General features: G+C 43.8%; 1 pseudogene; it reads right to left on the bottom strand.

Moving 5' to 3' along the window:
* Positions 1-4,554: 4,554 nt before the first annotated feature.
* LOC119237619 (chromatin target of PRMT1 protein-like) lies at positions 4,555-15,191 on the bottom strand (annotated as a pseudogene).
* Between the last annotated feature and the right edge of the window lie 10,415 nt (positions 15,192-25,606).

The raw sequence follows: 25,606 nt of genomic DNA, 5'->3' as shown, positions 1-25,606 counted from the left end.
GATCTAGAATCAACCTAAAAGGAATCTAGGAAAGAAGTGCAGCTCACTGTTAACAGGAAAAACTTCTTTTTTGCACAATTACTAAAGTGGACCAGACTGCAGTTCTTTAAATCTCAAAGAGCAGTTTCTTCTCAGTAACAAAAAGTCACTTTAAATATGCTTTTTAAAAAAAAAAGCAAAGGAGCTCAGTGCCTGCAGGGCAGCACTCCACCAGCAGGGGGAAGCAGAGGCCAGACTACAACACCCGCCCCTGCTGGGTCTACACTATCTGGAGCAAGATGCTCCTTCCAAGATTCGAGGTCTTGGTCTGTGGGTGACGAATGCTCCAGTGCTCCGTCCAGAATGCTGACTCTAAATGGCCCATCCAGATCATTGGTCCAGGACACTCGGCCCAGAATGCTGGCTCCAGAACACTAGTTCAGGATGCTCCATCAGGAATGCTGGGTTCAGCACCTGGGGAAGTGCTGGTAGCAAAGTGACCACTGCCACCCTGGTCTGATCTGAAAAGCACACCCCAGGAGCCCTTCTGCTCTGCACCCTGCACAGTCACAATCAGTGCCAGGAAGGAGGGCAAAGGGGACCGAAACTCATTTTTTTTTTTAAAGATTTATTTATTTATTTATTTATTTATTTATTTATTTATTTATTTATTTATTTATACGAGCACTGGGTACAGTCAGAAGCGCAGGAGGGTGAGAGAATTCACCAGAGCCAGAGCGGGGAGCAGAGCAGGCAGAAGGTCCGAAGTACACTGCTGAGGGGAGCAGCGGGCGGCAGGAGAGGTCTGCGCGCCACGCGGGACCCTCCTCCAGTGGCCGGGGAGCAGCCGGGGATCGAACCAGCGCTGCAGAGGCCGCAGGCAGCTTCGCAACCCAGCGCTCAACCGCTGCGCCACCGGGGAGGCCCTGAAACTCATTTTTTGAATGAATAAATGAATGACTGAATGTGCGCGCAAAGGAACAAAGGAATGTATGCTGGTAAAGACTAGGATTTAATTCAGTGTAAAAGAAGCCTAGTGGGATGGAAGGACTTCGGGTTCCACTCACCTCAGAATGAAGCTTGTATCAAAAGAGCACTGGGTTTGTTCTGAGTATGTCTTCCTTCCCTTCATTATTTTTTTTTTTTTTAAATAGAGGCATGTTTTATTTATTTATTTATTTGTTTGTTTGTTTGTTTTGTTTATACATGCACTGGGTACAGTCAGAAGCGCGGGAGGGTGAGAGAATTCACCAGAGCCAGAGCGGGGAGCAGAGCAGGCAGAAGGACCGAAGTACACTGCTGAGGGGAGCAGCGGGCGGCAGGAGAGGTCTGCGCGCCATGTGGGACCCTCCTCTGGTGGCCGGGGAGCAGCCAGGGATTGAACTGGCGCGGCAGAGGCCGCGGGCAGCTTCGCAACCCAGCGCTCTAACGCTGCGCCACCGGGGAGGCCCCCCTTCCCTTCATTAAATGCTCCAGGGCCACAGCTGGTGTCCTCACCTCTGTCACAGCACTCTCCTGTGACCTTGTGGTCAAACATAAGTATGTGCTGAATTGAATTTGCAATACATGTCAACATCAAAATGCTCACAAGACCCTGTTGTTAAACAGTCTATTTTAAGATGTGTGTGCAATATAAATACAACTTTGTTGGGGAATCAAGAAAGTTTCACAATCTGAGCCCTCCTGTTGACAAATGGACAGCACCTGAGGAGCTGTGCCTCTGCCCTGAGTGCCCTGTAAGTTGGAGGTCAGCTCGGGGGCCAATTCGTAGTATGTTAGTGTGTCTATCAGACAGGGTAGCTGCCTGATATGTTATTTGCAAAACGATGTTCTCAGTCTATTGTCCCTTACTCATCAGCCAGAAATTTCCACAAAAACCAGTTTTGCGTTTAACCCCTTAGTTGTCAGTGGTTCCCTGGTTTTCTGGTGATTTGGAATGTCCTTGGCTCATCCCATGCTCATCCGTGTCAGCCTAGGATCAGCCATCTCTCCCTGGAGTCCCTGTCCCTTGTAGTAGGAAACGCTTTCGAGAGACCACAGGGTGCGGACATGGATGTTGACTGATCTGGATTAGATTTCTAGGCTGTGTGGTGGACAAAGCTGGAAAACATGTATTTTAAGATTGTTCTGTGTTTTTTATGGGACAGTCAGGTGCCACCACAAGAGGAGACTCAAGAGAGACCCAGGAAGACAGTTTGTTGTACTCCCAGAGACAGAAGGCCATAGAGCCACACAAGGCCGTAGAGCACCAGGAGGCCACGCTGGACAGCCCTGCTTTTCCTCCCAGAAAGTGAGAATGAGCAGCACAGCTCAGGACCAGCGCAGGCTGGCCGAAATTGGGACTGGATGTCAGCATAGCACCATGACCTGACCTTCACCCTGATGTCCAAGTGGACTCCAAGTTAGTGGGTTTCTGGCATGGGGGCAGAGCAGAGCAGCCATTTACAGGAGCCCTTATAAATGCAAGGACACACGGGCTCTCAGCCTCAGAAGTGCTGCAGAAGTGGCAGACTGATGGGGGGGACAGAGGGACAGGTAGCCCTCGGTGGGAGCAGGGCCAGGTCTCCGCTGCACCTTGTCAGTCCCTGGGGCAGCAGGTTTTGGGAAGACTTAGCCCAAGGCCCAGGCCTGCCTTCAGAGATTCAGAAGTGATGAGCACATGTTGCTTTGCCTCACCAACTGGCGTCTCCCTCTCCCCTGTAGTTCTCCCTCAACCGTTAAAATAAATCATTTTTTCGTTTTGCTGCACCAAAGCTTTTTGTTTATAGTTATGGCAGTGAGTGCATGTGCCCAGAACCAGTGAGAGGAGCTTTAGCCAGTCAGTTTTTGCTTCCTTTGCCTTGTAACAGGAAGGAGGCTGGGAAGAGGGGGAAATCAAGACCATGGCCTTTATTGGGGTTTCCTCAGGGAAATTGAGGCATGGCTGCATGAATACTGAGGACTGGCTAGTTTGAACAATTTCAGGGGCTCGAAGGTTTAGGGATGGTTTCTAGTTGCCTAGTACCTGGCCAAACAGTGATGAAGGCAGAGAAATATTGTCTCCTGGGTGCATGGTCCAGATAAAAGACTGTGGCTCTGGGTTGGTTAATTTCATATCTAAGGCAGGGGACTTCTCCAAGAAGTGGCTAGCCCAGGGAGGGGCATTTTCCCCTAGCCACAAAGGGTTTGGGGTTTGGGGGGATGTTGTTTTTGTTGTCGTTTGAGAGAACTCTTTCTTATTAGAATGAACCAGAAATACAAGTTTTCAGTGATACTGGAAGAGTTGACAGAATATGGTCGAACTTAAACTCTCAAGGAAAATGTAAGTATCAAACAAAACCAATGAATGAAGAAGCTCAAGACAGTTTGGGAGGAACAAAGGACAACAGCGTTTTAGCATTATCTCCTGACCCCCAGCCCCAAGCAGTTAGTCTGCCATCATTCTCCCAGCCTTTTCTCTTCTGAGTATCTGCCAAACCAAGTGGCTTTTTCCTCTCTTATTGTAGATGTAAAGCTACCCGATACTACCCCCTTGGGCATTATGCAAACCAAGAGGAAAGCTTATGAGTCTTATTCCAGGGTAGAAAGTGCACAACCCAACCCACTCCTGATATGCAGTTATCGGTGTACATGGTGGTTATTTTAATCAAATCAGATCTGCTTCCGCACATAACTGGTTATCGGGCCCAAGCTATGTCACAGTCCCCAATTCATGCCACTACAATGTCGACATAGCGCAATGCATTTCTGAGCTCCAGATTTTCCAAACACTTCTAAGAGGATATTAAAGATGATGTAGAATAGAATCGTATCTCAGAAGCCTCGTCATCAGGGAAGAACACTGATGGGCTGTTGGGGGAGACACTCTCCTGGGGGTCCAGAGATGAACAGAGGAAATGTTAAAATGGCAGAGCACGTGACGGGTGAAGGGTGAGAGACTGGCAGTGGGAGTGCTAGCCACAAGGCCAACATAGTCATGGTCAAAGATAAGTTTGGGCAAAGAAAAGTAAAAACAAAATCAAAAACCTAAACAAGGTTTAACCCTGTGGTGCAGAGTATCAGGCAATCACCAGCCACGAAGGCACGAGTTTGATCCCCAGCCAGGGACCTACCCACATGGCACAGCAGACCTCTCCTGTCTTGCCCGCTGCTCCCCTCAGCAGTGTATTTCAGTAGATCTGCCTGTTCTGCTCCCTGCTCTGTCCTTGGTGACTCCTTTCTCTCCTTTCTCTCTCTTCTCTCTCTCTTTCACACACGCACGCGCACACACACACACACACACACACACACACTCTCACACACACACACATGCACCGCTGGCCTACACTCCAGTTCTTGAATGCATAAATAAATCAATCTTTAAAAAAAAAAAACTAAACAAAACCAAGGTCAGAAGTAAAAAGGGTTTCATACAACAAAGTATCAAAAAAGTAAAACAATCGCACTAAATGCACAAACTAGTGGCAAGTAAGCCCAAGGCCTATTGTGGCAGATCCTTCCAGCATCACTCAGGTTTTTTTCTCATCTGTTATTTCAAATCTGTTTTACAAACGTGGTGACCTTAACCCCAGTCTCTCAGGTGAGGCTGGTCAGGCTTCAGTCCTGGGGTTTGGGATCTCTCTGCGCCATGTAGGCATCCAACTCAGCACCCAGATGTCCCTCCATTTGGAGGCATCCAATGGCTGTCCAGCTGCTCCTTGGTCAGCACAGGGTGAATAAAGGCACCTCTGTCTAGTCCACGATCTCACCTCCAAAGTCCCTCTTCCCTAACCTATGCACCCTGACCTCACCACCCATTCTGCTACGACCCACAGCTACACGCCCAAGCATGGAGGTCAACGCCCAGGACCTCCACAACCTCGAACCCAACCTCTTCTAAGCCCATGGGAGAGCTATGGTTGGTCCACCGTGGAGCAAGTTTTGAACTCAGAGGGCGTCCCGCCTCCAAGTAGCGCTCTTGGGGTGCCTCCCCAACTGGGCAAGCCTCTCTGGATTATGAGCTGACCTCATCCTCAGACTGCGTCCCTGGCCAGGGTCCCTATGGGTCGGCCTAATCGTGCCTGGGTGTTACTTTTACCCAAGCGCTGTTTTAAGCTCTGATGAGTTTTAATGCTGCCTGGACAGAGCGTCTAGTCACCATCTGCTGAACCAGTCTCTTCTTCTGGCACTGGCAGGCAGCTGTTTTTGCTGCATTGAAGCTCGAAAATTCACTGGCACCGGCTGTTTGTTCTTCAGCATATCAGTAAAGCGGCCTTAAGAGAATCGTGGTGGTTGATTTGAGCACAGCTTGCGGTGCAGACACTTTCAAATCCTGGGAATCTTTTCCATCTATTCCACCACTAGTTTCCAGCTCAGGCCTCCCTCCCCAACCCCAACCCCTGCTTCCCTCAAGGGCTCAGTCCCCTTCCACAAAGGGTTTTTAAGATACCAAAACTTCATACAGAGAAAAGAAATTAAAAATATATACAACAGAAAGGCAAAATAAGGGGGACTCCCTGGTGGCGCAAGGGGTTAAGACACAGCACTATGAAGCAATCCGCAGCCAGTGCAGCACAAGTTTGATCCCCGGCCAGGGAGATACCCACATGGCACAGCAGACCTCTCCTATCTCACCTGCTGCTCCCCTGAGCTGTGTATTTCAGTCATTCTGCCTGTTCTGTTCCCCACTCTGTCTGGTGAATCCTCTCACCCCTGCACCTCTGGCCTGTACTGTAGTTCTTGTATGTATAAATAAATAAATATTTAAAAAAAAAAAAAAAAGGCAAAATAAAATGTGAGTTCATACTGACATTTCCAAATCAAAATCAAAACTTCTGAGTTCTTTAATCAGTCTAACATTTGTGTCTCCTTTGCTGTTAAAAAAATCCCAGCTGACATTCTGTGCACCAAGTTAAATTTGTACTCCACTATACACAAGCTCATTAACATATAAATAAATGTCTACATTAGATAAAATGTAAAATAGAATATATACTGCATAGCACTTCCTATGTTATATGTGGCCTTTCATAAGTAAACATAACACATAAAATATATATCTAGCAAACCATGAAGAATTATTTTCTCTGGATGGTAAGATTTTTTTTACTCTACTGAAATTCCTAAATTTTCTACCATGAATAAAACAATACTTAATAAGTAGATTTTAATATAAACCAATCAATGCTTTCCTAAATTTTTTTATTTATTTTTATTTTTTTGCATCATTGTTCATTTTTAAACAATATTTGTTTCCCCCCCACCCCCTCAGGTGTAGTCCCCATAGAGTTTCCTTCACCAATGCACCCGTGCACCATCATCTCAGTCCCCTGTGCTCCTCCCTCCCTCCCTCTGATCCCTCTCCCTGCTCCTCCCCTGCAGTATGTCTCTGATTTATAATTGTTCGTTTTTACTTTGTTGTGTTTTGTGCTGTTATTATTTTTTTACACTGATGTCTTATTTGGTTCCCCTATATTCCTGCTATAAGTGAAACCATCTGATATTTTTCTTTTTCTTTCTGGCTTATTTCACTGAGCATAATTCCTTCTAGCTCCATCCACATTGCTGCGAATGGCATGAGTTTATCTTTTTTGATTGCTGAATAATATTCCATTGTGTATATATGCCACATCTTCTTTTTTTTTTTAGCTTTATTTCTATGACCAGAGTGACCCAACAGGGCCCCCCCCCTCACCCTGAAGATGATCCTTGGACCCTGAGTACAGAAAATTCTTTTTGGTGGGGGCAAGGTGCTTTCCTAATTACAGGTGTAGCTATCACATTTTATTGGAACCATTGAAATCATTCCAAAGTTGTTGACTTACCATTAGTGCCCCCTGAGGGCTCCCTGACTACATCTTCCTATGCTTCCTGGAGTCTCTAGAACACACATCAGTCTACCTCTTGTCCTGTGTAATTTTGTGCAAAGCACTTATCCCCAATGATAGCCCAGTATACTCTCCTTGAGCCCAAATTTTGACATCCTACTTGGCTTTTAGAAACTGAAGCCCCTATCAGTCTTGTCAGGTACTACGAGTTCCTCTACTGGCCTGAGTTAGATTCCTCACAGTGGAAGCCAGATACCTCCTTGCTAAAATGGAAAAGAACCATCAGGTAAGGCTAACCTGTTATCAAAGGCCTTTCCAAATGACAGGAAGAGAGGGCTTCCCACAGGCTCACTCCTTGCCCAAGTTCCTTTTGTATTTAGTAGGGGTGCCCAACCTCCTCCTCCTCTGGATGCTTAGGGAGCCCCTGGAGTCAAATGTTTGTGATGCACAGGAAGTTGGTGTCCTTCACCCACAGCAGTGCCACCAATGTTTGCAAGGCACCCACTGAGGATTGTGACCCCTAGACCCCTCTAGTAAGTAGGGCTCTCCTCACTCAGCCCAAACATCTTGCAGCTTAACAGCCCTTATAGAAGTCACAAAGGGATCTTTTCACAGACACCTCGGTTATTGCTGCTGGCCTTGTGGTTTGGTAGACCGTAAGCTAAGGGATGGTTTTCTCATACAAAACAATCCCATCTGGAATGCCTAGATATGGAAAGGATCCCTAATCCTACCATGGTGACTCATGTCTATGGTCATATTCAACATCGCAGACTTGCACACATCTTCTTGATGCAGTCATCTATTTTTGGGCATTTGGGTTGTTTCCAGGTTTTACCTATTATAAATAGTGCTGCAGTAAACATAGGTGTACAAGTGTTCTTTTGAATCAATGTTTTTGCTTTCCTAAATTTTAATTTGCATGCATGAAATGATACCAAAAAAGAAGTATAAAACAACTCATTGTGAAAGATTTTGTGATCTTGTTAACATTATGTATTTTATTGCTTTTAGCTAAATGTGTAACATGTGTAACTCTAGCCCTAATGCACAGGTTGTCACAGTAGTGTTCTAAATGCCTTAATACCCTGCCTGGAAACAGCCTTCTCTTCCAGTTCACAAACATAGCACCAGGATTTCAGGGATGAGAAGGCCCAAAATTCACTCACCACCTTAAGACCACTACTGGCCATGTCCTCCTATCACTTATTATGCAACATTCTAATAACTGAAAAATCAACATTGCAATAAAAATAAACAGGTTTTCTGACTACAGCTTTCACTCCCCTTGTCCCAGAATGCCCCTTCCCTACCTTTCCATATCTAACTCCTGGACATCCAGGAGTAAGAGACAGATGGAAATCCAGGCTTTCTAGCACCAGCTTCCAGTTCCCTGCACAGTATCCCATTGCCAAGACCTCCCATTCCATGCTCCAGTGGATAGTTCTGTGCTTGGGTGTCTGTGAGCCCCTTCAGGTCTGGCTGTGGCTCATTCATCTCTATATTTCTCAGCACTAAATACATCACAGGCACTAAACACATGCTTGTTAAAGAAATGGAAAAAAGTCCTTTAGAAAAAAGACACAAAGGGCCTCTTTGGTGGCGCAAGGAGTTGAGCGCAGCACTGTGAATCTGTCCACAGCCTCTGCAACACGAGTTCAATGCCCAGCCAGGGAGCTACCCACATGGTGCAGCAGACCTCTCCTGACTCACCCGCTGCTCCCCTCAGCAGTGTACTTCAGTCTATCTGCCTGTTTTGGTCCCTGCTCTGTCTCTGGTGGATCCTCTCACCTCCCACACCTCTGTCCTGTACCCCAGTTCTTGTAATCATAAATAAATAAATCTTAGGAAAAAAAGAACTTTATAAAAAAAAAAGAAAAGAAGGGCCTCCCCTGGTAGCACAGCGGTTGAGCGCTGGGCTGAGAAGCTGCCTGCAGCCTCTGCAGTGCCAGTTTGGTCCCCGGCCACAGGCGAGTGTCCCACATGGCGCGCAGACCTCTCCTGCCATGCCCACTGCTCCCCTCAGCAGTGTATTTCGTCTGTCTGCCTGTTCTGTTCCCCACTCTGGCTCTGGTGAATTCTCTCACCCTCCCGCGCTTCTGACTGTACCCAGTGCTCGTATAAATAAATAAATAAATAAATAAATAAATAAATAAATAAATAAATAAATAAATAAATCTTTAAAAAAAAAAAGAAAAGAAAAAAGACACAAAGTTAGTTGATGCTAAAATAAGATACCTTGGGAGTCAGAATGCTCCCTGTGCATAATAGTGTCCACAGGGAACTGGAGCGTGGCAAGGCTGAGATGTGATAAAACTCAGCACAGATGAAGCCAGGTTGGGTAATTTTTGGTAATAGCAAACTTCCAAGCTTGAGTAAAATCCTACACTGTTGTGAATATTTTGATCAATTATAAATTAAGAGCAATGACCTTCACAGAATCAAGAACTAAGAATTACTAGGAGCAGAAAGCAAACATTGCATAAGTTATCTTTAAATATTTAAATGGCCTGATGCTTTGAGAAATTCTAGGTTTAGAATCTTTAAATATATTTCTTTACTAGAAAATCTACTGGGAAAATGCCCACCCCACACACACACCTCCCACCGTATCCGAACTTGATGGAGTAAGCAACCCCATTCACAGTCCATGTGTTTGCCCCCATCACAGATTCTGAAAAGATCAAAAAAGAGATACCCATCCCTCAGGCTACCCACTGCCTACTTGAGTTTGGAGACACATAAGACACAATCATCTGAAAAAGCATGACTGGGAGCTGTCCCCAATGCTCTCAATCCAGGAGCATGAAAGCCTTGTCTAGGGGTTTAACCAAGACCACTGTAGGACCACTCCAGACCTTAGCAGGACAGGTCTTTGGAATGAAGGCACCAGGCATGAGGATGGTTTGGCAGTCTCTCAACCAAGTCAGTCCTAGAAAAGACAGACGGGACAGTTTGATGGACATGTGAAAGTGAGAAGGATGGTTTACTCCACAGATCCTCAGGGAAGTATCCACTTTTCTGGGTGAAGAGTGAAAAATAGTGAACAATCCCTTCTTCACAAAGCTTATGTCCCAGGGACTTCTGGGGAAACCTTGCAGACGAGCCCATACCTCCCAATGTAACATATAGAGGGCACTGCACAGCTCACCAGTATAATTTGTCAGACTTTCAAAATATGCACACACAAGGTGTGTCCAAAACCTGCCCAAGCAGCCCTCTCAGATTTCTGGAGCCCCTTCAGAAATACCCTACCTCAAAGTGAAGTTGAGCCCCACATCTGAGTTCTAATACCACCAGTGAGCTTGCTTTTAAAATTGGTATAAAATTGGGCCTCCCCGGTGGCGCAGCGGTTGAGCACTGGGTTGCGAAGCTGCCCGCAGCCTCTGTGGCGCCGGTTCGATCCCCGGCTGCTCCCCGGCCACCGGAGGAGGGTCCCACATGGCGCGCAGACCTCTCCTGCCGCCCGCTGCTCCCCTCAGCAGTGTACTTCGGCCCTTCTGCCTGCTCTGCTCCCCGCTCTGGCTCTGGTGAATTCTCTCACCCTCCCGCGCTTCTGACTGTACCCAGTGCATGTATAAACAAAACAAACAAACAAATAAATAAATAAATAAAGCATGCCTCTATTAAAAAAATAAATAAATAAATTAAAAATAAATAAATAAATAAATAAATAAAATTGGTATAAATGAAATCATATGACATGTGGTTTGGAGGTCATTTTTTTATATTTTATTTTACATAATTCTTAAATCATTTTTCATTTTTGCACAATGTATGCATTTTCATTTTAATTATATTCAACATACAATTGCATCCCCCCTTATTTTGACCCTAATCCTTCCTCTCCCCAATCCTCCCCATAGTGTGTCTCTGGTTTATAGTTGCTTGTTGATTTTGATTTTTACTTTGTGTTAATTAGTCTTTTTCCTGGTCCCTTATTTAGGTTTTCTAAATTCCTGCTATGAGTGAGACCATCTGGTATTTTTTCTATTTCTTTCTGACTTATTTCACTGAGCATGATCCCTTCAAGCTCCATCCATGTTGCTGCAAACTGCATGTGTTTATCTTTTTTGATTGCTGAGTAATATTCCATTGTGTATATGTCCCACATCTTCTTGATCCAGTCATCTATTTTTGGGCATTTGGGTTGTTTCCATAGCTTAGCTATTGTAAATAGAGCTGCTATAAACATAAGGGTACAGGTGCCCTTTGGAATTAATGTTTCTGTGTCATTTGGGTAAATACCTAGGGTTGGAATTGCTGGATCATATGGAAGCTCTATCTTTAGCAGATCAAGAAATTGGAGGTCATTTTTTTTTAATTAATACAATGTTCAAAGGTCAACTTTTAAAATTAAGTATTCCATTAGACTCCTCTAATTTCTAAAGTGTCAATTGAAGCACCCCCATTTTAATTTCAAATTCTGGTGATCTGTGTATTCGCCCTCTTGATTAATACAATTAAAGGTTGGCACTTAATTGATATTTTCACAAAATGAGCTTTTAATTTTATGTTTTCTTCATTGATTTTCTATTTATCTGATTTTTTTGGTCAAATCTTTATTATCAGTGGTCCCCAATTTAAGATGATTCAACTTATGGATTTGTCACTTTATGATGGTGTGAACCACCACCAATTCAGTAGAAACCATACTTCAAATTTTGAATTTGGATCTTTTCCCAAGCTAGTGATATGCAGGTTGATACACTTCCATGATACTAGGCAGTGAAACACGGCTCCCAGTCAGACACGCAATCATGAAGGTAAACAACTGCTTTGCTACAGATTGGTTTTTCTTTTCAAATAGTAAAAAATAAGTCAGGTGAGATATTTAAAAGTTCATTAGTTAAATAGACTTTGTATTAGATGATTTTTCCCAACCATAGGCTTGTGGAAGAGTAATGAACACATTCAAGGAAGGCTAAGCTTAGTTATGGTATTCAGTAAGTTAAATGTTAGTTTCACGGTTGAAAGCCTTTTTAACTGAAAAGTATTTTCAACTTACGGTAGCGTGTAACCTCATCATAAGTTAAGGATGATCTGTATTGAGATTGCTTATCTTTGTCAACATGGGCTAAAGTTTAGATTATTGGCTTGAGATCGTTCTTTTCTAACAGGCATGTAAGCTAAAAATGTACTTCTAAACATTACCTTAGTTACATCCCATAAATTTTACTATTTTGCACTTTCATTTTCATTCACATCAAAATACTACCTAATTGCTTTCATAATTTCTTCTTTATTCCATTGATGATTTAGAATGTGTTATTTAATTTACAAATATTGGTAGAATTCCCAAATTTCCTTCTGTTGTTGATTTCCAACTTAATTTCATTATGACCAGAGAACATATTTTATATGAGATTAACCCATTTAAGTTTATTATGGTTGGGAACCAGCACAAGCCCCAATTCTAGTTGCACAGGGACTGCTTGACACAGTGAACGTCAGCCACATTCCAGGAAGTATCTGCAACCCTGGGCCCACATACCGGGGCCTCAGGAACCAGTGGGCACTCCAGTCCTGGCCACACAGGGACCATCCAATACCATCAATCCTCAGTCATATTCCAGAAGTGCACCCAACCCCAAGCCCACCCACCAATGTCCAAGGAACTGATATATGTCCAGTCCAGGCTGTGCAGGGCCCCTCCAGAAAGCAATGACCTTCAGTCACCCCCAGTGAGCACCATTTCCCAGTGTGGGAGGGGTGGAGAAATGCTGAGTAGAGACCAAACCCACTGTGATGTCCTGAAAGCACCTGAGAGGTGAAATAACACAATGAATGGCCATAGAATTCCAAAGGGTAATATTATACCACAGAGGGAGAATAGAGCTCCAGAACTGATGAATAATAATCACAAAGACATGGAAGATCTGTTCCACCCATCAGACACACAATTCAAGCTTTCCATCATAAAGTAAAGAAAAAGATTTAGAAAAACAGGGCATCCCTGGTGGCTCAAGGGTTTAAGCACAGCACTGTGAAGCTACCTGCAGCCTCTGCAGCATAAGTTTGATCCATGGCCAGCCAGGGAGCTACCCACATGGCACAGCAGACCTCTCCTGTCTCACCCACTGCCCCCCTCAGCAATGTATTTCAATAGATCTGCCTGTTCTATTCCCCACTCTCTCTGGTGAATCCTCTCACCCCACACACACACCTCTGACCTGTACCCCAGTTCTTGTAGCATAAATAAATAAATCTTAAAAAAAAAAAAGAAGGGCCTCCTTGGTGGTACAGATAGTTGGGCGCCGCCCTGTGAGGCAGTCTAGAGCCTCTGCAGCATGGGTTAGATCCTGGCTGGCTGGCGAGAATCCCACATGGCGAAGCAGACCGCTCCTGTCTCTCCCACTGCTCCCCTCAGCAGTGTATTTCATCAGTTTGCATGTTCTGTTCCCCACTCTGTCTCTGGTGAATCCTCTCACCCTCCCGTGCATCTGGCCTGTACCCTGGTTCTTGTATAAATAAATAAATCTTTCAAAAAAAAAAGAAAAAGATTTAGAAAAACAGACCAAGGCTATGCATGAAAATTCAGAAAAACAAACAAATGCCCTGAGAAACAAAATGAATAGGCAAAAGATTGATGGGTCTCCCTGGTGGCGCAGGCGGTTGAGCGCCGCACTGTAAAGCTGTCTGCAGCCCCTGCAGTACCGGTTCGATCCCAGCTGGCCGGCGAGAATCCCACATGGCGCGTCAGACCTCTCCTGTCTCGCCCGTTGCTCACCTAAGCAGTGTATTTCATCAATCTATCTGTTCTGTTCCCTGCTGTCTCTGGTGAATCCTCTCACCCTCCCACACATCTGAACCCGGTTCTTAAAAAAAAAAAAATAGAAAAAAAAAAAAAGATTGAAAATGATACTGTAAAAAAGAAATAAAGGGATTCCATGATGAAAAAAAAAGATTAAAAGAGGAGATGAAAAACATGAGAAGATACAGAACCAAATGAGAGAGAGAATCAATGAACTTGAAGATACAAACTTACAAAGGAGCAAGAAGGAAAAAGAAAAGGAGAAACGAATGAAAAGGAGGAGGAGGAGAAAAAGAAGAAACACTTTATGAACCATCCAACACCATGAGGAAAGCAATACAAGAAAATGGGTATCCCAGAAGGGGAAAAGAGGCAAAAAGAAACAGAGAACACATTAGAAGAAATAATAGAAGAAAACTTCCCATACCTGGAAAAGGAAATGAGTAAATAAATCCAGGAAACTAAAAAACACTGGGGTATCTAAACAAAATGAAACCAATAGCAAGACATATAGTGGTGGAATTCCCAAGAGTTCAAGATACAGTATTGACGTTGGTGAGGGGAATGAAGCAGATAACCTATAAAGGAACCCAGATCAGGTTAATGTTGGACTCTCAGAAGAAACTGTTACTAAACAGACACCCCACTGCAAGAGAGAAAATATTTGCATACCATACATAGCAAAGATCTGATGTCAAAGTTCTACAAAGAGCTCATGCAATGAAACAAGCCCAATGCCAAAATAGGCAGAAGAAATAAATAGGCAAATTAAAATTTAGCATTTAAGAATGATTCTTCTTTTTTTCAAGTAATGAATTTCTTCTCATGGAAACAGGACCAACTGACTCCTGACTCAAGGGATAATCTCAAGTGACCACAAAGTGAGCAGGTCCCATTAGTCCTCTGCCCCAGGAGAAGGTTCATAGCTAAGTCTACACTGAGCCCAGCCAGCTTGAAATATGCACCCCCACCAGCAAACTCTGCCAAGACACCCATTCTGGGCTCTGCCCTGCTCTTCCCTAGTCCCTAGGGCCCAGAGATGACTGTATCCAAGGCTCCTTAGGTACTGGAGCTCTCACCTAGGCCCTGCTCCCCAGGTTGAATTCCCATTACATACCCACACACACATCTGCTGCATACCCCTGATACTGTCATCTCCACCAGACATATGGTCACCAGCCTCAGGCATGGTACCACTGACATCCTGTCCTCTGTCCTTTCACAGTTAAGATGTGGATACCCAACTCTCTGCTCTGAGCTTGTCCTCACAAGAATTTCCAGATTGAATAACTCATGTAAGCCAGGAGAGGGAATAGTTGCACATTTTGTTTTTGGTTCCTGTTTTTCCTAAGTTGGGATATGACTCTGGTGTGGTCTTATTTCTGTCTTGATCTGTCCTTGTCCTTTCAGATGCTGATGTTCTGTGAAATTGTTTATGTTCACCAGGGGATCCCCAGGCTTATCTCCTCCTCATCCATCACACCTCTGCTGCCCTCTTGAAGGTATACTATGTTCCAGTGAGCTATAGCCCATTGCCAGGATGACTAGAGATTCAGTTCACCAAGGTGATCCTGGGTGGGCCTGGACCTCACCTTTTGAGCCACTGAGCTGTGTTCCATTTTCAGTCCTTCAGCTTGGAATTTACTTGGCCTCTTGAGTCCATGAGCAGGCATCGCTCATTCATCCTGGAGAATTAACAGTGACTATCTCTTCAAACATTCTTTCTACCCCAGATTTCTTTTTTTTTTTTTTTCAGGGAATATTTGAGAGATTTTTCAGAAGTTAACAGGCTCACATTACTGAGGGAGTACCAGTCCCCTCCAGACAAGAACACACAAAGTGATCTTGCTCTAGACCTGAACAAGGCCTTAGCTTTGGGCAGGTGGTCAAACTTGCCAGTCAACCACAAGACCCAGTATCCAGCAAGAATCTGTGTGGCTTAAGGATGAAAGCAACCAGAGTGAAGCAGAGTTGGTTTGGGCAGTGATCACCATGCCCAGGATGGAAAGGGTTAGCCAGGACCAAAGAAGGCAACAAGGACCCACCAGGCCAGCTATATTCAGTAGTGATCAGAGCTCTGAATTCCAAGAACAAGGCACAGGGTGGAGCCAAGTACAAGCATGTTCAGGTGTTGAATTGCAAGCTTCTGCACCTGAGGCTGACCACCCCGGAGGCCCACAGAAGGCAGCCCAGACCCAAGAACACTGCCAGAAGGTAGCAGGCTCTGGCCAAGCCCCTCTCCATTCCTTACCCTCCATTCCAAAAACAACTGAGAGTGGAAAACATAGTCTGGACTTAGAAAATGTGCCTCATGTTCATCCAGCTTAAATTGGAAACCCCCAAGATAAAACAAGGCCTCACGACAGAATCTTCAAAGAAAGAAAACTGTCCTGGACAATAAATTGGTTCCTATTCCCAAGGAGTTAAAACTCTTTATGCCTTCATCACTGTAGGGTAAGGTAAAAAGTATCAGGCTTTTCTGTCCTCCCACCATTAGGATAGATGACAGAACCCTGCCGTCCTGAATGCATGCCTGATGGCAGGCACCTGGAATAGAGTGCAGGTATATGTAGATGGGATTCATCTGGGCTAAGACTGGGCTTATAAGGGTGGCATCAGGGGGATGCCAGTAGAAGCAGAAGCAAAGAAGTAGAACAAACAGAAGAGAACCAGAGAGAGCAGAACCACAAGAGCAGTAGAGACCACCAGAGAACACCGGAGAGCCCAGACAGAGTGAAGACTTGCTGGGGGCTGGGAGGCCTGCCGGCCCCCCGGCACCCCTTGTCTGCTGTGTACTGGGTAAATCCCAATAAAAGCCTGAAAAGCCACTGAGATTCTCCAGGACTCTCTCCTTTACCCTGTCTGCTTGGGTCATAGAAAACCTGCTCAATGCCCATTCCTGCCCTTACAATAACAGGCATAAAACTTGAAGTATAATAGCATATCTTGGATAAAGAATAATTTTTCTGGAACTCATGTAAATATTCCAGATTTGTTTTCAAATCTACTCATGGCCCACATAAGTCTATGGGTGATTCTGTCTAGGGTGAACACACAGAGACCAAATAGGGTAGGACTCTAAGGCACTTCTGCACAGGGATGGTGTAGGGTAAGGAAAAATGTCAGGCTTTTCTGCCCTCCCGCCATCAGGATAGATGATGGATCCTTGCCGTCCTGAATGCATGCCTGATGGCGGGCCCCTGGAATAGGGTGTGGGCATAGGTAGATGGGATTCACCTGGGTTAAGACTGTGCTTTTAAGGGCAGCATCATGGGGAAAAAGAAGCCGAAGTAGAAACCGAGCAGCAGCCGAGCGAGAAGCAAGAGAAGCAGAAGCCGAGAGAAGGCCGGAGAGCCCACAGAGTAAAGCCTCCGGGCCCCCCAGCACTCCTGCCTGCCATATGCCTGGTAAACCCCATATGCCTGGTAAACCCCAATACCTGCAAAACCCCTGAGGGCTCCAGAACTCCTCCTTTACCCGGTCTGCATGGGATCCTAGAAAACCTGCTCAGTGGCCATTCCTGCTCCCTACAGATGAAAAGCCCAAATTGTAATTCATCTGAGTTCCTAACAGGTTGAAAAAGATTTGGAAGTCCCAGCACAATGAAAGCTCCTCTAATGAAAGAAAGTGTCCCACTTCAACAGGTTTGCCCAGTTGGATGTCAGTATATTTTGAGGTGGAGACAACTGCCTTTGCTGGAAAATGAGGTGGGGGAGGGGAGACAGAGAAAGAGGAGGGTGGGGCCAGAGATGATGCCATAGTCCACAGTGAATGGAGACTCCAGGGCAGCGGAGTGGAGGAGATAAGTTTCTTGACTTGCACAGAAACAAGGAGGCAGACAGTAAATGGGTCTGACTAGAGCTGGGTAAGAGTAACCAGCATGCAGAATCTCCATCAGATAGGAAAGAGAACATGGGGATGTGATCTGTTGTTGATTAGTGAATTAAGTACAACTGACATCTACAGTCTGTGTAATCATTTGGAGATCATAGTGAGGGCAGCCTGGCCTCTGGCTGCTCTAATGGGCCCCTCAGGTCCAAGCTGGAAAAGGAGTGAGCCTAAGGGCTGGTGGGAGATGGACCACTACTGCAAGGAGGATAAACACACCCATGTAAGTTAATTAAATGGTCCATTGCCCACACCAGGCATCCAAATACCACAGAGCCATTTGTATGGTTGCCACTGCTGATGCTACTTGTGGACATCTCTGTGTCCTAGTTTCCCTGGTAGGGTCTGTGTGTCTGGAAGGGAAAAATCATTTCCTTTCCAGAGACACCACAGTGGGTTGGAAAGAAAGCCCTGGGGATCTGTGGTGCCCTTAGCTGTTGACCACACATGGGAACACAGAAGATTCCATTCAGGACAGGTCCCCTGCTCAAAGCAAATCTATTTGCATTTGCTACTGTTGGGTTGTCAGAAAAGTCATGATGCATTTTTGCTTGAAAAACATGGGGAAAATGTCACAACTTTTCTGACAACCCAATAGATCCTAGCAGGCACTTACATAAGAACTTTGAGATAGAAAAAAAAAAAAAAACCTCCTAATGATACCAGAACTGAGGGAGGCAGTGGGAGCAGTGATGGTCTCTCACCCTGCTGTTCCACCACAAGCCAGTTCTGACTGTGGCTCTTCAGCCAGGATTGTGGAGTGGACCAATCAGGTGTGAGTTATGGGCCGATTGACACTAAATGGTCCAATCAGCCACAGGATTGAAAAATCAGACTTGTGGGTGTGGCACCCTGAGAGAGGATATAAACCAGGGCCAGAGGAAGCTGAGACTATTCCAGCCTCCAAAGAAAGAAGTGGGAGTCTCCATTTCTGGTCTCTGAAGAAAGAAGAAGGAACAGAAGCTGAAAGAAGAAAAGAAGCATCCAGTAGCCAACCTCCAAGGAAAGAAGAGAAGCAGAAGACCTCTGCAGAGAGTGGGCCTCCCGTCCTGAAAGGAGCACCAAAAGGCTGGGGGGCCTGGTGCCTCAAAGAGCTATTTTTTATTGGTGTTGTCCAACAACTCAGAAAGAGCTGTTGACACTTGGTGTCTCTGACACTGTCTCTGGGGCACCAGTAGTGACCATCACTGTCAGCACTCCTGGTAACTGCTGGTGACCATCACTACTGGCCACTGTGGTTCAGCTCTGTTGACAGGTGACTGGCACCCTGCTTGTACTTCTGGTAGACGCTATCTGGATGAGATAGCCGCCACTTATGGCTACAGCAAGCTCTCTGTTTCCCCTGTTTGTAAAATAAACCTCCTGATTATTGTTCCTGGAGACAGAGGTCTCTGGCAATTGCGCCTATGGGTGTGGACCCACAGACAGTGAACTCTCCTCTTACAAGACATTGTCCTCTGTTTGGCTATGGCCCTCAGGCCCTTATTGTATAGGTGTTGTATAGCTCCAGCCCTTGGTTTTGTTTTTTGGCCTTTTGGGGCTTTTTGATGGCTCTCTTGTCTTGGAGCCTGGGCAGATGGGTGGCTATTTCCATCTATCCTATTATCTCCCAGCCTCTTTTCCCAACCGCCTCTGTTTCACTAATGCTTTAATTTGAATATGCCGACTCTTTAAGAAAAATCATCAATGCTATGGAGTGGGAGGAGTTGGAGGACTCATCTCAAAAAGGAGACAAGAGAATAAGAACCAGTATTTAGGTATTGTTGCTAAGTTACAAGACCATGAGTAAAGAAAATGCAGTTTCATGCAATTAGTTGTTAAAAAAAAAAGGAAAGACAGAAAATAAAGTCTCCAAGAAAGATTAAAATACTTAGACCTTTCAACAAGACTGAATAATGTGAAAACACAAGAGAAATATACAAAGATTACAAAGAAAATTTCATTTAATATTACATCACAGTTCATGCTTAAATAAATTAAACCAATCTTATAATTTTGACAGAAAACTGTTGTTTATCTTCTCCTATGTTGTAATCACAGTGTGTAACATGAGACGATGCAAGCTAATATTTATTTCCTCTTCATAAATCATATTAATTTGAACTTCCTTAAATTTCCTATTCTGGTTTGTGAGTCACTATCATTTCCATTAAAGATTTAGGCCTGTGGGAATGTAATCCTGTTCAGTGGAATTAAATTATAACTAATGTCTTTTTTTTTTATTAGATAATAAATTTTATTGTTATATTCCCCATACAATTGCAGCGCCCCCATTCTGACCCCAATCCCTCCCCTCCCGCCCCTGCCCCCCTAAAAGTGTCTCTGGTTCATAGTTTTTTGTTGATTTTGATTTTCACTTTCTTATAGTTATTCATTTTCCTGGTCCCTTATTTAAGTTTTCTAGATTCCTGCTATGAGTGAGACCATCCGGTATTTTTCTTTTTCTTTTTGGCTTATTTCGCTGAGCATGATCCCCTCCAGCGCCATCCATGTTGCTGCAAATTGCATGTGTTTATCTTTTTTGAATGCTGAGTAATATTCCATGGTATATATGTACCACATCTTCTTGATCCAGTCATCTATTTTTGGGCATTTGGGTTGTTTCCAAAGCTTAGCTATTGTAAACAGTGCTGCTATAAACATAGGGGTGCAGGTGTTCTTTGGAATTGATGTTTCTGTGTCCTTTGGGTAAATACCTAGGAGTGGAATTGCTGGATCATATGGAAGCTCTATGTTTAGTAGGTCCAGAAATCTCCACACAGCTTTCCACAGTGGTTGGACCAGTTTGCACTCCCACCAACAGTGCAGAAGAGTTCCTTTTTCTCCACACCCTCGCCAACATTTGTTGTTGCTAGTTTTTTTAATATGTGCCATTCTCACTGGTGTAAGATGGTATCTCATGGTAGTTTTGATTTGCATTTCCCTGATGACAAGTGATGTTGAACATTTTTTCATATGCCTGTTGGCCATTTGCATTTCCTCTTCGGAGAAGTTTCTTTTTAGCTCTTCTGCCCATTTTTTGACTGGATTATTTTCTTTGTTGTTGTTGAGTCTCATCAGCTCTTTGCAGATTTTTGTGATCAGTCCTTTATCATTAGTGTTGGGTGCAAAAATGTTCTCCCAGTTGGTGGGGTTTCTCTTTGTTTTTGTTATTGTCTCTTTTGCTGTGCAGAAGCTCTTTAATTTGATGTAGTCCCAGCTGTTTATCTTCACCTTCACTATCACTGCTTTGGGTGATGTGTCTGTAAAGATGTCTTTGATGTGCAAATCACGTAGTGTTTCGCCTATATTTCCTTCTATATATTTTATGGTTTCAGGTCTTATGTCTAATTCTTTAATCCATTTTGAGTTGATTTTTGTGTATGGTGTGAGGTAGTGGTCAAGCTTCATTCTTTTGCATGTAGCGACCCAGTTTTCCCAGCACCATTTATTGAACAAACTTTCTTTACTCCCATGCATAGTCTTTGCTCCTTTGTCAAAGATTAGTTGACCATAAATCTGTGGGTTTATTTCTGGATTTTCTATTCGATTCCATTGGTCTGTATGTCTGTTCTTGTTCCAATACTATGCAGTTTTGATGATTATGGCTTTGTAGTATAGTTTGAAGTCTGGGAGTGTGATGCCTCCATTCCCTTCTTTTTTTTTCAGGAGAGCTTTGGCTATTCGGGGTTTTTTGTGATTCCATATGAATTTCATCAATAATTGTTCTATTTCTTTGAAGAATGACATTGAAATTTTGATTGGAATAGCATTGAATCTGTATATTGCTTTTGGAAGGATGTCCATTTTAATAATGTTTATTCTTCCAATCCATGAGCAGGGGATATCTCTCTATTTCTTTGTGTCTTCTTCTATTTCTTTTAACAGTGTTTTATAGTTTTCTTTGTATAGGTCCTTTACCTCTTTTGTTAGATTTATTCCCAAATATTTGATTTTTTTTGTTTCAATAACGAAAGGGATGGTTTTTTTGATTTCTTCTTCTTCAGATTTATTGTTTGTGTATAGGAAGGCTACTGACTTTTGCGTGTTGATTTTGTATCCTGCCACTTTACTGAACTGATTGATGAGTTGAATTAGCTTTTCTGTGGAGTTTTTGGGGTTCTCTATGTATAATATCATATCGTCTGCAAATAGTGATAGTTTGACTTCTTCTTTTCCTATTTGGATTCCTTGGATGTCTTTCTCTTGTCTTATTGCCCTGACTAGGACTTCCAGTATTATATTGAAAAGCATTGGTGAGAGTGGACATCCTTGTCTTGTTCCAGATCTTAATGGAATTGCTTTCAGCTTTTCACCATTGAGAATGATACTGGCTGTTGGCTTGTCATAGATGGCCTTTATGATGTTAAGGTATGTTCCTTGTATCCCAAGAATTTCAAGGGCTTTTATCATGAATGGGTGTTGCACTTTGTCGAAAGCTTTCTCAGCATCTATTGATATTATCATATGGTTTTTATATTTCTTTTTGTTGATGTGTTGGATAACGTTGATTGATTTTCGGATGTTAAACCATCCTTGTGTCCCTGGAATGAATCCTACTTGGTCGTGGTGAATTATCTTATGGATACATTGTTGGATTCTGATGGCTAAAATTTTATTGAGGATTTTTGCATCAGTGTTCATTAGGGAGATTGGCCTGTAGTTTTCCTTTTTTGTGTTGTCCTTGTTCGGTTTTGGTATTAGTGCAATGTTGGCTTCATAGAACGTGTTTGGTATTGTCCCTTCCTTCTCAATTTTTTGGAAGAGTTTGTGAAGGATAGGCACTAATTCGTCTCTGAATGTTTGGTAGAATTCATTTGTAAATCCATCAGGTCCTGGGCTTTTGTTTTTGGGGAGGTTTTTGATTACCATTTCAATTTCGCTAATTGTAATTGGTCTGTTTAGGTGTTCTATTTCTTCTTTATCTAGCTTTGGGTGATTGTAGAGTTGTAGGAATTTGTCCATCTCCTCTAGATTGTTGAACTTGTTTCCATATAACTGTTCATAGTAGTCACTGATTATTCTTTTGATTTCTGCTGTGTCTGTTGTGATTTCTCCTCTTTCATTGATGATCCTGTTTATTTGTGCTTTCTCCCTTTTTTCCTTTGTGAGCCTGGCTAGGGTTTGTCTATTTTATTGATTTTTTCAAAGAACCAGCTCTTGGTTTCATTGATCTTTTGGATTGTTTTTTTAGTTTCAATTTCATTTATTTCTGCTTTGGTTTTTATTATTTCTTTTCTTCTACTGGTTTTGGGGTTTTTTTGTTGTTCTTTTTCTAGATCTTTGAGCTTCGAGATTAGGTTGTTTCTTTGAATTCTTTCTTGTTTCTTGATGTGAGCTTCTATTGCTATATATTTTCCTCTTATTACTGCTTTTGCTGCATCCCATACATTTAGGATATTGGTGTCCTCCTTGTCGTTCAATTCAAAAAATTTTTTAATTTCTTCTTTCATCTCCTCATTAGTCCAGTGGTCTTCCAGTAGTGTGGTTTTTAATCTCCATGAGGTAGGAAAGTTCCTTGCCTTCTTTTTATGGTTTATTTCTAGTTTGATGCCTTCATGGTCAGAAAAGATGGTTGATATGATTTCAATCTTGGTGTATCTGTTGATGTTTGTCTTGTGCCCCAGTATGTGATCGATCCTGGAGAATGATCCGTGTGCGCTTGAGAAAAATGTGTACTCCATTTTTTGGGGGTTTAGTGTTCTATAGATGTCTGTTAAGCCCAATTGCTCTAGGTCCTTATTTAGAGCTTTGGTTTCTTTACTTATTTTTTGTCTTGTTGAGCTATCCATTGTTGATAGTGGTGTGTTGAAGTCTCCCACTACGTATGTGTTTTCTCTGATGTCTGTTTTCAGAGAGGACAACAGTTGTCTGATATATTTTGGTGCTCCTTCGTTTGGTGAGTATATGTTAATGAGTGTTATTTCTTCTTGAAGTATTGTCCCCTTAATCATAATGTAGTGACCATTGGGGTCTCTTTTTATCTTTTTGAGTTTGAAATCTGTTTTATCTAAGTATAGCTGTTCCTGCTTTCTTTTTTGGTCCATTTGCTTGTAGGATTGTTTTCCATCCTTTAACTTTGAGCCTATTTTTATCTTTTGTAGCTAAATGTGTTTCCTGGAGACAGCAAAAGGTTGGGTTTTGTTTCTTAATCCAGGCTGCAACTCTGTGTCTTTTTATTGAAGAGTTTAGTCCATTTACATTTAGAGTTAATATTGATATGTTAACATTTGTATTTGCCATTGTGTTTGTCTTTCCTTTGATTTTATTTATTTATTCTTTTAATAACTTTTTTTTTGGCCTTCTTTCATTGTTATTCGTCCCTCTGAGGTTCTGGCTTTAGGACTCCTTGTAGTATTTTTTGGAGTGGGGGTTTAGTTGCAATGAAATTCCGGAGTTTCTGTTTGTCTGGGAAGGTCCATATTCTTTCTTCAAAGAGGAAGGAGAGCTTTGCGGGATAGAGTATTCTTGGTTGGCATCTGTTTTCTTGGAGTCTGTTGACTATGTCCCTCCACTCTCTCCTTGCCCGTAGTGTTTCTTCGGAGAAGTCTGATGTCAGCCTGATTGGCTTTCCTTTGAATGTTATCTGTTTCTTCCCTCTTGCCAGCTTCATTATTTTTTCCTTGTCCTGGATTCTTGGGAGCTTTACTATTATGTGTCTTGCTGTATTTTTCCTTTCGTCGTGGAAGTTTGGTGTTCTTCTTGCTTCTTGTATATCAATTTTCAGCTCCTCCTTCACATTTGGGAAGTTCTCTTCAATTATCTCTTTGAATATTTTCTCTGTTCCTACTTCTCTCTCCTCTCCTTCTGGTATTCCTATAACTCTTATATTTCCTTTCCTCATGGAGTCAGATAGTTCCCGAAGTCTTTCTTCATTCTTTTTCCTTCGTACTTCTCTTTCCTTTTCTGTTTTGGTTCTTTTTATTTCTGTGTCTTCAAGAGTACTTATTCGTTCTTCCATTTCATCAATTCTGCTTTCATTGCTTTTCCCAGAATTCTTTAGTTCTTCCATTAATTCTTTGATCTCCTGCATTTCTTTTACTTCCCTCTTTAGGGACTCAATTTCATTCTTCTGATCGTTGATTATTTTTCCCTTATCATTGTTTTCCTTTATGACTTCTGTCAGTTTTTTAATCACGGCAATTTTAAATTCTCTTTCTGGAAGGCTCAGAAGTTCTTCCAAGTTACTGTCGTTGCCATCTGGGGGCTGGTTTTCTTTTTGTGGTGTGCTTTTTCTCTGGAGAGTTGCTAGGTTGCGTGTGGTTCTTCTCCTCCCTACTGTCTGTTTTCTAATTTGCCGTATGCGTTGGGACACTGTGTAGTTGGGACTGGCCAGCATCTTGGGTGGGCTTCTCTGCTCCCCTCTGGTTCCTCCAGGAGTCATCTGTCAGTTTCAAGCAGTCTTTACTGGAGAAAGGTCCCTGTTCTAAAATGCCGATGTGGGGACACACTCCCCTGTGCGCCTGGTCTGCCCCGGCGGTGGGTTCCTGCTCCCCCTCTGGGCTTGGACTGCAGGCCAGAGGGGGTCTGGCGTGGGCGAACTTCCCCCGCTCACCTCTGGCTCCTGAGGAAGCCTTCTGCAGGTAGTCTTTACTGAAGAAATGTCCCTATTCTATAATGGTGATGTGGGACACACTCCCTGCGCGTCCGGTCTCAGGCACACTCTTCTGCGCGCTTGGTCTGCCCCGGCTGTGGGTGCTCGCTCTCCCTGTGGGCTCAGACTACTTGTTCGGAAGGGGCCCGGTGTGGGCTAACTCCCCAGCTGGCCACTAGCTCCTTCAGGAGCCTGTGCTGGCTTCAAGTCGCTAGGTGGCGCCAGAGATCTCTCCTAGAGCCCTTGGGGAGCTGATTTTCCACCCCGTGGGACAGGGAGCAGAGCAGGGATGGTAGGGTACACCTCAACGGCTTTGGGGTGCTGTGTCTGCCTTGTGCCCCACCGTCGTGGGGAACCCACGCCCCTAATTTCGTGCCCCGGGTCTCAGTTCCAAAGCCCTCAGTTCCAGGACGCGGGCTGTAGCCCAGATCAGTGGCGCGGGAATGGCGCCTTTTGAATCCCGCTCCCCTGCCTGGGCGCCTGGTTCCTGCTCACTCCGGGAGGGCCTCCGCGCGTCTCCCCGCAAGCCTAGGTCGTCTCCCCGCAAGCCTAGGTCGCAGGCGCGGGGACCTGGGCAGCTGCGATCCGATCCGCGCAATCCGCGCCACTTTCCCCGCGCAATCCCGC

This window comes from Talpa occidentalis, unplaced genomic scaffold, assembly GCF_014898055.3.
Source record: "Talpa occidentalis isolate TD23 unplaced genomic scaffold, MPIMG_talOcc4v2.1 talOcc4.10, whole genome shotgun sequence".
Taxonomy (NCBI): Eukaryota; Metazoa; Chordata; class Mammalia; order Eulipotyphla; family Talpidae; genus Talpa; species Talpa occidentalis.
The sequence above is the reverse complement of the archived record's forward strand: the minus strand, read 5'-3'. Positions and strand labels throughout refer to the sequence as shown.